The 10,949-nt window shown below is 43.4% G+C and overlaps 1 long non-coding RNA gene across 1 annotated transcript; it reads right to left on the reverse strand.

Moving 5' to 3' along the window:
* Positions 1-6,910: 6,910 nt before the first annotated feature.
* On the reverse strand, positions 6,911-9,441 carry LOC107281742 (uncharacterized). The gene is made up of 3 exons (XR_001547506.3): positions 9,352-9,441; positions 8,109-8,141; positions 6,911-7,404 (listed from the first exon to the last, which is right to left on the reverse strand). It is a non-coding gene; the product is annotated as an uncharacterized lncRNA (long non-coding RNA).
* Positions 9,442-10,949: the final 1,508 nt, after the last annotated feature.

Raw genomic sequence — 10,949 nt, forward strand, 5'->3', positions numbered from 1 at the left:
CACCTTTTTTCCTTGTCTATGGGGCAGAAGCAATGTTGCCGAGTGAGGTTGAATTTGAGTCTTTGTGCTTTCGAAATTTCCGTGAAGAACGCTACGAAGAGGACCGAGTGGATGACTTGCACCGATTGGAAGAAGCCCGCGAAGCAGCTTTAATTCAGTCAGCTCGGTACTTACAAGGGTTGCGACGTTATCATAATCGCAATGTTCGATCTCGTGCCTTTCTAGTCGGCGACCTGGTTTTACGGAAAATCCAAGCCACACGAGATCGGCACAAGTTATCTCCTCTATGGGAAGGGCCATTCATTATCTCTGAAGTTACCCGGCCAGGTTCATATCGACTCAAGCGCGAAGACGGCACTCTCGTTGACAACTCTTGGAACATTGAACATCTTCGTCGTTTCTACGCTTAACTTCATCATTGTATTTCCCTATTTTGACTGTCAACATCAAGTTTTCTTCTTGCCGTTGTCAGTCGGGGGCTATCATCATAATAATGGAGTATGATTTTTTATCAATTCAGTTTGCTTACTTGGTTTATCATTGCCTTGTTTGGTTTTTCTACTTAGTTTGCGAGGACTGAAAGTTTTTAATAGCTTCTTTGGGTTTTAGGCTCAACCAAGCTTAGCAAAAACTTTTAAGAAATCAAAAACTTCGCAAGAATCATCAAGCACAGCATAAATACACCAGTATTGTACAAATTGAGCCTCCATGTATTACATCCAAACTCAATCAGAGTCAGTCCTTTCGTCATCAGAGTCATCATTACTCGGCTGGAGGTCGTTGTTGCGAAATTGTTCCACAACATCACTCGCAATTTTGTCAGCCGCAGTTTGCGCACTACTGATAAGATCTAGGGCAGCTTCTTCACTTGTCCCGTCTGCAAACCCATCAATGGTGTCGACTTCAATTCTCGGGTACAAGGATTTTGTCATCGCCAAGGCCATGCCAGCTCCCATGCTTCCAGCCTTCTTGATATTCTTGAAATATACTTCCGGAGCAACACTCAGCTTGTCAAATATTTCGGTTGCGTCGAGTGTACTCGGACCACCATTATTGAGGAACATGGCTTGGATAATTGGTGCAGCGGCATTGGCGACGTCATCCCTTGCTCCTTCAAGCCTCTTGATCTTACCAACTAGGACGTCAAACTGAGCTTGAGACTTGATTTTCCGGTCTACAAAACACATTTATAATCAGAATCTACTGCATTTAAAAGAGGAAAGTTCAGATCATCAGCCGGCAGTACCTTCAACTTCTTTCAAGGCTGAGTCCCTTTCTGCAGCCAGTTCTGTTTTGTCTTTTTTCAAGGCTTCAATCTGTTTTTCCATCTGAGCTATTCTGGTGGCTTGCGCTGTTTGAAATCCAAGTGTTTGAGGATGCAATTATGACAGCATAAATCAATGGAACAGATCTGGATGATTACCTTTGGATGAACCACTCAGCTCATAGTTTGAATCTTGGAGCTGAGCGATTCGGTCCCTTAACTCTTTTTCCGTCTTTTTGGCGCACTCCTTGGCCTCATGCAGCTGGTCCCTAACTGCTTCTAGTGTTCCCAAATGAGGAACCAGCTTTTCCAAAGTTGTAGTCTTGGCCTCATTGCGAAGATGGATTCTCTGCATGATGGATCATGGTTCAGTTCTGCTAAAAAGAAAACAAAGTTACCGAAGGCCATCACTCGGAAGACTTACGTTTACAATACGAGTGGCTTCTCCGAGCGCTTTCTTCAGCTGGCACACTTCTTCATCTTCTTTCTGACGGTTTATGACTATACCGGCGGCTTGTGAGTTCTCGTCCCACCATTTGATCAAGATAGGAGGACGAGAGTCGTCGGTCGCCTTTATGCGAGGGATTTCTTCTCCGTCATCACCTGATGGTCCTGATGTGTTTCCAAGACATTAGACGGGTACACTGAGGTTATTTAAATCGCCATTGTTTGAGAAGACAACTAACCTGAAGATGTGCCTAGCTGGGCGTGAGGTGATCTTTGTTCTTTACCTGAAGACCCAGCTATCGAGTCGTTACCAGCCTCCGGTCCTTGCGAAGTCGTCGTCTGCGCTTCTACTTCGGGAATCTCTTGATCAGGGCCTGCGTCCGACTGGTTTCCAGTCGGGGGCTCTTGAGTTGTTGCCGTTTCAGTTGTTGCCGACTGGTTTCCAGTCGGCGGCGGGTCACTCGGATTGGCTCTATCGCACGAAGCATGGGCGCCAGTCGGCTGACTTTCAGCGGTCGGCTGGTTTTCAGCAGTCGGCTCGGGGTCCTTGGATATACTCTGCTCTGTCATGGCAGGATCGGGGTCTTTTCCAGATGGATCTATATCAGATGGTTTCCTGCAAAGTGTTCTTTCGGTATTCAGCATCATTTTTATGAGCAAAACATGCCGAAGCGGAATCATATCGAGAGATCTAATACCTGGAAGATGTTCTGATCTTTGGCATTGCACGGCCGGCCAGTTTTTTCCTGGGCATGGTACGCTTTGGGGGTTTATTAGGCGAACCTTTATCCCCAGATTTATCATCGTCGCCTTCATCATCATCAAGTACCAGCTTTCTCTTGCGAGGACCTGTTTGACCAGCCAATTTGGAAGTCTGAGGTTGCGGATCTGGTCTGATTGTTGGCCCTCCACCTCCCTGAGTGGTGTGTTGGCGAGGAGACCGGCGCTGAGAGATTGGTGGATCTGACTTCATCAATGCATATTCCTACACAAGATGCTTCCATAGTTAGTCAATTCAGCATGAAGATAAAACTATGTTCTGATCATGGTTTGAGGGTTTCCGATGCATACCTGTGGAGGCGGATTGAATGCATTATATGGCACGACTGGCAGTTGGTGAGAGTAGCTGACTACAATTGCATTTGAGAAGATTTTGTACATCCTCTCCTTCATGATTTTGAAATCCAAGGAGTCTGGTTCTTCACGGTTGGGATCATGTTTGCCGTCGAACTCGAATGCTGTGCGGGATCTTTCCTTGATTGGCGCCAGTCGGCATTTGATGAAGTGCCGAGTGATTTGCTCTCCCTGTAAGCCTTGTTCTTTAAGGTTTAACATACGATCCAACAACTCCAAGGCTTGTACTGCTTCATCTCCGATCGGAAGAGAGTTCCAAGTGTCTTGGTACATTGGAGGAAGACAAGAGTACCCGGGAAGAGCAGGCTCGGGATTCTGAACATAGAACCAGTTCGCATGCCATCCTTTGTTCGAAGTCTTGAAGGGCATCGAGAAATATTTTTGGCTTAGAGTTCCCCTTAGTTGGAATCCTGCCCCCCCGACTACACACGGTTTGTTCTTGTTTGGTTGGGGTTTGAGGAAGAAGATTCGGCGGAATAGGGCAAAGTGAGGTTTGATCCCCAAAAAGGCTTCACAAGCATGGACGAAATTGGCGATATGCACTATGGAATTCGGGTTTAGGTGATGCAAGCTGATTCCATAGAAATTCAAGATCCCGCGGAAAAATTTTGAGGTCGGAAGAGCAAAGCCGCCGTAGAAGAAATGCGAGAAGACCACGATCTCATGAGTATCCGGAGACGGGAAAGCCTCACCGTGCGCTGGTCGCCACCCGATGATTTCCTTGGCAGGAAGAACGCCGTGCGCCACCATCTCCTTCAGATTTTCTTCTGTCACGTCGGATGTCGCCCATTGGCTTTCGAAGCTTTCTCCCTCTTCCGCCATCGGTTTCACTCAAATGTGCTGATTTGATTCGAGGGATGGCTTGGGAGAGGTGAGGGATTGAGGCGGTGGATCACGGGAAGGATTTTGATGCACTTTTTTGAGGTGGATTTGGCCGGAGTTGTGAACCCTAGTTCGCCGGCGCAGCTTTGCACTGTAGCAGGGAGTGGGGAAAATGGCGAGAGTTCCGGCGGGGAAGACGAAGCGTCGCTTGGATATAGGATTTTTCAGTTTAGGGTATCGGAGGTGCTAATGGGCCTAGGCCTGAACAGTACTTCAGCCCAATACTTTTAACAGCGTGGCCCATTGTGTTCCTTAGGGACTTAGGCATATTTTGCTTTGGCAATATTATGCGCACAACAGTGTTGCCCAATGCTGCTCAAATCCTTTTTATGCGGTCATATAATTCTTTGGAATTATTGCAATGCAAATTAAAAAGGTGCCCGACAGAAAGGCGTTATGCTATTTTTGCAAGCTTTTTTAGGCTACAAAAGCTGTTTGGGTTAACTAGGAATGACTTGTTTTTATTATAGTCATTTCCTTGGCGTGTTATATGCCTGTTTTCACGGTAAATAGTCATGGCCTAGGCTATTTGACTTTTTTATTACCATAATCTTTATAATACTTGATGGGTAATCTTTAGAGTTTTTATATTCGGATACCTGTCAAGTGTGTTCATTCGTGAACTTTTTAGAGTGTAAACCACTCGGATTTCTTTTATTATGGCTAAAAAGCAGTCGGCTAACATGCCTATTTAGGCGCCGCATACGCTTTTGTCATATAATGCACAACTGTGTTATTATTTTGTCTTTCAACTATATGTTTAGTTTGTTAACTAATCACATAGTTGGGGGCTACACCTAATTAGGTGCATCTATTCGATGCACCATATTCTTTTTCTTTTCGCCCTTTACAGTCCACTTGGCAGGTTTTGGCTTGAAGAGTTAGAAGTACTCGGATTATTATCTTTGAGAAGGCTATGATGGTCGACTGCAAAGGACTCGGGGGCTACTGTGGAGATTATGGGTAACCCATATCTACACGGAGACGGTATTTGGATTGGGTACCGGATACCTAATGTAGATAGAATATCTTATTTGTATCTTGGGTTTGTTTCTTAACTTGTGTATCAAGGAAACACCCTGAAATTTAGTCGGTTACGACTGTATCTTACCTATATTTTCATATTCCGTTAGGGATATAGATTATCTTTTGTAACCCGGACTCCTTCCCATATATAAGGGGGGTCCGGGCGCCTCTAGGGGCAGTTGTTGATTTTTCCCGAATCATACAATTAATAATACACTCGGCGGATTCATCCCCGGACAGGAGTAGGGTATTACTTCTTTTTTAAGAAGGCCTGAACCTGTATAAATCTTTTGTCTCCGAACCCATACACTTTCCAAGCTTGATAGCCACCCCCTTTTATTATTGCCGAAATCTAGTTTCGACAAGTAGGGTGAGGCATAGCTCCTGCAGCTGCTGGTTGCTTGTCGTGCGCGATAGGAGGTCCGGCGGGGATCCCCTGCACTCGTCGTGTCCGGCGGAGGCGGCGCCGCTGGCTGTGGACGAGGAGGGGAACAGGGACTTGACGTTGTCAGAGACTCGATCTGCGCCCAGCGAATGTGGAAGGAATGAGCCAGCAGCGGACGCGGAGCTGGTCATGGCGCTGCCGGTGTTGCCGAATCCGTAGGACGTCGAGGTCGCCTGCTCGGTGGCCTCTGGCTGCTCCGTCGACGCCACGTCGGGTGGTGGTGGGGCCTCAGCGCAGTCGATCGGGGAGCTCGTCGATGGCGGCCTTGGCGTTGCACATGAGCCAGTCGACGACCTTGCGGGGCTGGTCGTAGAACCGAATGGCAGTGTGCCAGTGTGCGCGGCGAGGCGGATGCGCCGGTCCCCGCTGCGTGTCCCAACCGTTGTCCCTCTTCAAGGATCCATCGCCAGTTGTTTACTAGCCGCGCTGCCGCTGCCACGACCACCGCCGTCTCCGCGGCTTCCTCCAGATCTTTCCCATCTTTCTGCCAAACAATGGGAAAACAGATGAATTTGAAAAAGAAGTAACTGGAATATAAAAATTACTATGGACTTTTTTTTGTAAAATGAGATGGTCAATGCTAATGTGGCACTTTCGCTGAGGTGGAACAATGGCGTGGCAACTTTTGCATCATGAGCGCACCCACCTAGCCAAGTTTTTGTACCGCTACGCTCGGTTTTCAAGTTTTTGCACCTAATCGCACCCACCTGCCAAGGTCTTGTACCGTCAACGCAAATTTTACATGCTTGAATAGATGTTTGGAGAACCTATTTGATAGGAAGTCTAGATATGACACAGAGAAATTTATTTTGATCCATGATAAATGAATCGAATAATGATAATAAATTATTTACTCTGGCTACATTAAACCTATGGAATTTATCGTAAAAAACAAAATTATAAATTTTCCTATATGCATATATATCATGTTATCATTTTTTTCTATATTATGCGTATGTATCTGCGCATTCTACCAAATTTCTTATAATAATATGTTGTACTAAATGTCTTAGGTATTAATTTATATCTCTAGAATATGCCTAATTATTTAATAACATTGACATATATGCATTTTGTAACTTATGGGGTTAGTTTGTAGATTATATTTTATTATAGGACTAAAATGCAAAAAGGTCATTACATCCCCATTCCCCCATTGTACCTCTACACTTCCACAGCCCTCCTTTTCCTTTCCATTGCTGTAGCTGTTCCTCATTCTTTTTTCTCTCCCGCTAATCTGTTATCTGTGGAGGACTCCAGATGATAAAATGATGTGGAATTGTTTGACCGACTTCCTCCTTTTACATCGGACGGTTAATATCCATTCCACCTTTTCTTTGCTTCTTAATCCAATGGCTATGAATTAATACATGACGTGGCTCAGTGTTGTGAAATCTTGAAATTTACTTTTCACAAATGTAGATATGCACAGTTTATAGTCGACCTTTAGATTCAGTCCTCATTGTTTCGCAGTTCATGTTATGATAGATAAGGGCTGCTGAATAATAACCTGGTGATCTTAAAGTCTAATCAATTCAATTGCCTGCTCAATTCCTAGCTTGCCTCTAAATATTTTGAGAGGGATTACCAGGGAATTGAATGGGCTGCTGCTGCCATAGCATCACACCCCAATTTTCGTTCGGGATTAAAAATCATTTAATAATTTATTTTCTAGAAATTAAATTAAAATTAAAAGCAATTTAACAGGTGAATTTAATGAGGGAAATAAAATTTACTTTTAAAATCATGGCTGGAAATATTTTTGTAATATTCTCCATGCCCTAAAATAGTCTCTAGAATTTCCCGTGGATTTTTGGAGGTCAAGAAGTATTTTTAAAAGCACAAACATCACTTAATCAATTAATTAAATTGAAAAACAAATAAAAATCTCCTTCTTTCTATTTGGGCCATTTGGACTAAGTCCACTTCGCCTCCCTTGGGCCCGTCCCCTTCTCTCTTCTCCCGGCCGGCTTCGTCCCTCCCTAGTGGGCCTCAAGCCCGCTAGCCTCCTCCCTTTTCCTCTAAGTCGAATTGACGTCCCTCCTTCTTTCGTGTCGCCAACAGGAAGAGCCCACCTGTGGGGCTCACCTTTAACCTGCAGGCACCTCTCCCGAAACTGCCGGCGTTCCGTGCCTCTTCTCCGCACCCCATGGAATTGGTGCGGACGCGGGTCACCTCCCTTCCTCCAACTTTTTGCCCCCATGTCCTGCACTGAGGCCCTGTTTAGTTAGTAAAAAAAAAAGTTTTGGCTTTATGTGCCACATCGAATATATAGACACACATTTGAAGTATTAAACGTAGTCTAATAATAAAACAAAATGCATATTCCACCTGTAAACCGCGAGACGAATTTATTAAACCTAATTAATCAGTCATTAGCAAATGTTTACTATAGCACCACTCTGTCAAATTATGGCGCAATTAGGTTTAAAAGATTCGTCTCGCAATTTACACGCAATCTGTGTGATTGATTTTTTTTTCTACATTTAATACTCCATGCATATGTACAAACATTCGATATAATAGCGTAAAAAGTTTCTGCGTGAGAACTAAACAGGGCCTGAATCAAAGAGAACCAACACTATCTGTGCTTGCTGATGCATGGTAATGTGGACTCTTTTGCGGTTCTATACTAGAAATTTTGTGGACTTGATTACTACGAGAAACTTTGTGGCAAGATCATGTTATGTTGAAAACCATCCGTGTAGTAGTAATTTATTTACTAAGAGAAATCTTGTGGTGATACCAATACGTTAACTCTAAGTAATTTATTTACTAAGAGAAGGTGTACAAACCAATTAGGAGTACTACTATCCTAAGTAATTTATTTACTAAAGAAGAGCTGAGAACGAACTAAGAGTAATTCATTTACTAAGAGGAGGAATCAAATTGAGAAGGGTTGAAAACAACCTGGGAGTAATACATTTACCTGGTGCAGCTGACCTGCAAAGAATGCAAACATCAAAAAAGACCAGCAACGCATAACATGGCTACTAAAAGTATAATTACATCCAGAAAGTATGAGATTGGGCAGTTAGCCATGAAAGCAAGATTGCATTCTAGAAATTAGTCACCTTCTTTTCACCCATGCTCTATTGAACATGCAATTATATCTGTGCTTATGTTAACTTTTTCTGTGACACACTAGATTGAACCTAAAACAGTATAGTTAATGCTTATGTTACATTGCTGGAAAGCAGCATGAGTGAATGCTTTTTAATAAGTAGGCTAGCACCAGATTTTATGATATCTCAGGATTAGATTTCACAATTATTCATCATTGTTTTCATCCTGAGAAAACTAACGAGTGAAAGAACCTTAAACATGTGTCCTCTCGGCTCTCGGCCACAGCAGGAGGCATATATGTATGAAGCAAAAACATACTAGTCAATAGGCATTAATCGATAAGCAATAACGCAATCAACAGTACGGTAGAGGACATGCGCATGGTAAGAACGCAATCAAATTAGGCCAAGTTTTAGTTCCAAAATTTTTCTTCAAACTTCTAACTTTTCCATCACATCAAAACTTTCCTACACACACGAACTTGCAACTTTTCCGTCACATTGTTCCAATTTCAACCAAACTTTCAATTTTAGCGTGAACTAAACACACCCTTAACCAAATGATGTAAATACTCTACAGGAAGGAATGCCCACAATCCAGCAGTACGGAATGCCACAACCAAATTCACACATAGCCACAAATCAAAAATCAAATAAAATCTAGCCACCAAGCAAGCACACGACCAAAAATATACATCGTGTACGATCCTATCCGTGCTCCCTCACCTCACCGGCCAATCCCCCCCAAGCCCTAGTTTCCCCACACGGACACACAACATTAATTAATGCACGAACAATCTCGGTGCGCCGCGCCCCGGTGAGTTCATCCCCGGCCGCGCGCGCCGCTCACCATCGATCCTCGTCTCCGGAGGAATCAATCGCCTTCACCGCCGCCCCCCCCCCCCCCCTCCCCCTAACCGCTCTCTCGTCTCCTCCTTCCTCTCCCCCACCGATCGACCTCCACCGTATACCACCGCGCGCGAGCTAGCGATCAACAACCTCGCTCTCCGGTCTGGAGAACAACACCTACACACCATTTCGAGACGAGATCCAATCCAGGAAGGCAGATTAGCCGGAGGAGAACTCACTTTCCCATGGCAGCGACGAAGGTGGCCGGTGACGATTGCGAGCGATTCGCTCGAGGTGGTGGGGGTTTCTGGGGTTTCTCTCTCTCTCTCGTCTCTCCCCCTTCTCTCACAAGTCAGAACTCACCAGCGGTCGAGGCTATATATTTGAATTCTCGATCGTTCAGATCCGAACGTGCGGCAGCGATGCCATCGGCTCACCGCGGCGCACGCGGGAATGGGCCCACCTGCTTACCTTTGTGTAATTCCGGTTTGGCTGTGCAGGCGCGGCAAATATGGGAATTTCTTTTTACTACTTTACTGTAGATACATCTCAGCTACTGTTGTCGCTGGTTGTAAAGCAGCACTACTTAGTTTCTACCAGCCATGTTAGGGGAGTTTCTACCGGCCACAGCTTCTCAGATAATCTCAGCTTCCCTAAACAACCCAGATTATCAACCAGATTTTAAAAATTTATAATTATAGAATCTATAAAATAATTAGAAATCGGAATGGATAACCTAGCTTCTCTAGAAATAGGGTCTTGGTTGTGTTGTTCCCACTCCTTTCCCAACTAATCTCCTCGTTTTTCGTGCGCACACTTCCCAAACTACTAAACAATGTATTTTTTAAAAAAGTTTTTATACGAAAAATTCTTAAAAAATCATATTAATTTTTTAACTAATACTTAATTAATTATGAAAATAAACCACCGTGTGTTTCCATTCAATCCCGAACACAACCTAAATAAACTGGTTTAATTCGTTAGCATGTAAAAAAAGTAAATTTCACAAAACTACAGAATTTTTATCAAATTATCACTAAACTACATATTTAGTGTGATATATTATAAAACTACATACTTAACACTAAATTTCTCACATAACTACATCTTTAAGGTGGAGTATCGTAAAACTACATATTTAGTAACAAAATTATTACAAAACTATATGTTTAGTGACAATTTAATCTAAAGTTACATGTTTATAACTCAAACATAACACTAGTGCGAAGGACTTAAACTCTAAAATCTATAGTTTCGTGATAACTTTGTTATTAAATCTGCAGTTTTGTGATACTCCACTTTACATCTGTTGTTTTGTGATAAATTTAGTGTTAAATCTGTAGTTTTGTGATACATCATCTTAAATATATAGTTTTGTGATAATTTGATCAAAGTTTTGTGATACGTAGTTTTGTGAAATTTACTTAAAAAAAGTTTCAATTCGTCGATAGAGGTTCCCTCACCTCTCCCGGTCGCCCACATTGCCTGAGCTTGAGCTTAATCGGTTCCCTCACCTTCCTCTTCTTTTTCTCTGGACCGTCATAGCCCTCGCTCTTATTGTTGTAGACTTTCCAGTGCCACTCAGTCATCTCCTACGCCGGCCGCCGGCCCTCTCCCCGCCAACGGGCTCTAGAGAAAGTGAGGGGGAGAGATGGAGAGAGTGAATAGGTGGGAGTGGTATAAGTCCATTTACATGTGAGTATTACATATTTTTTTTATTTTTTAACTAAGATACCACGTCAACCAAACATTGATTCGTATGATCTGTATGATTTTATTCAACCCAGTTTTAAAATATGGGGTTCAAAAATCTGATTTTATTCTCCTTAGGTTTCCG

Source organism: Oryza sativa, chromosome 7 (assembly GCF_034140825.1).
Source record: "Oryza sativa Japonica Group chromosome 7, ASM3414082v1".
NCBI lineage: Eukaryota > Viridiplantae > Streptophyta > Magnoliopsida > Poales > Poaceae > Oryza > Oryza sativa.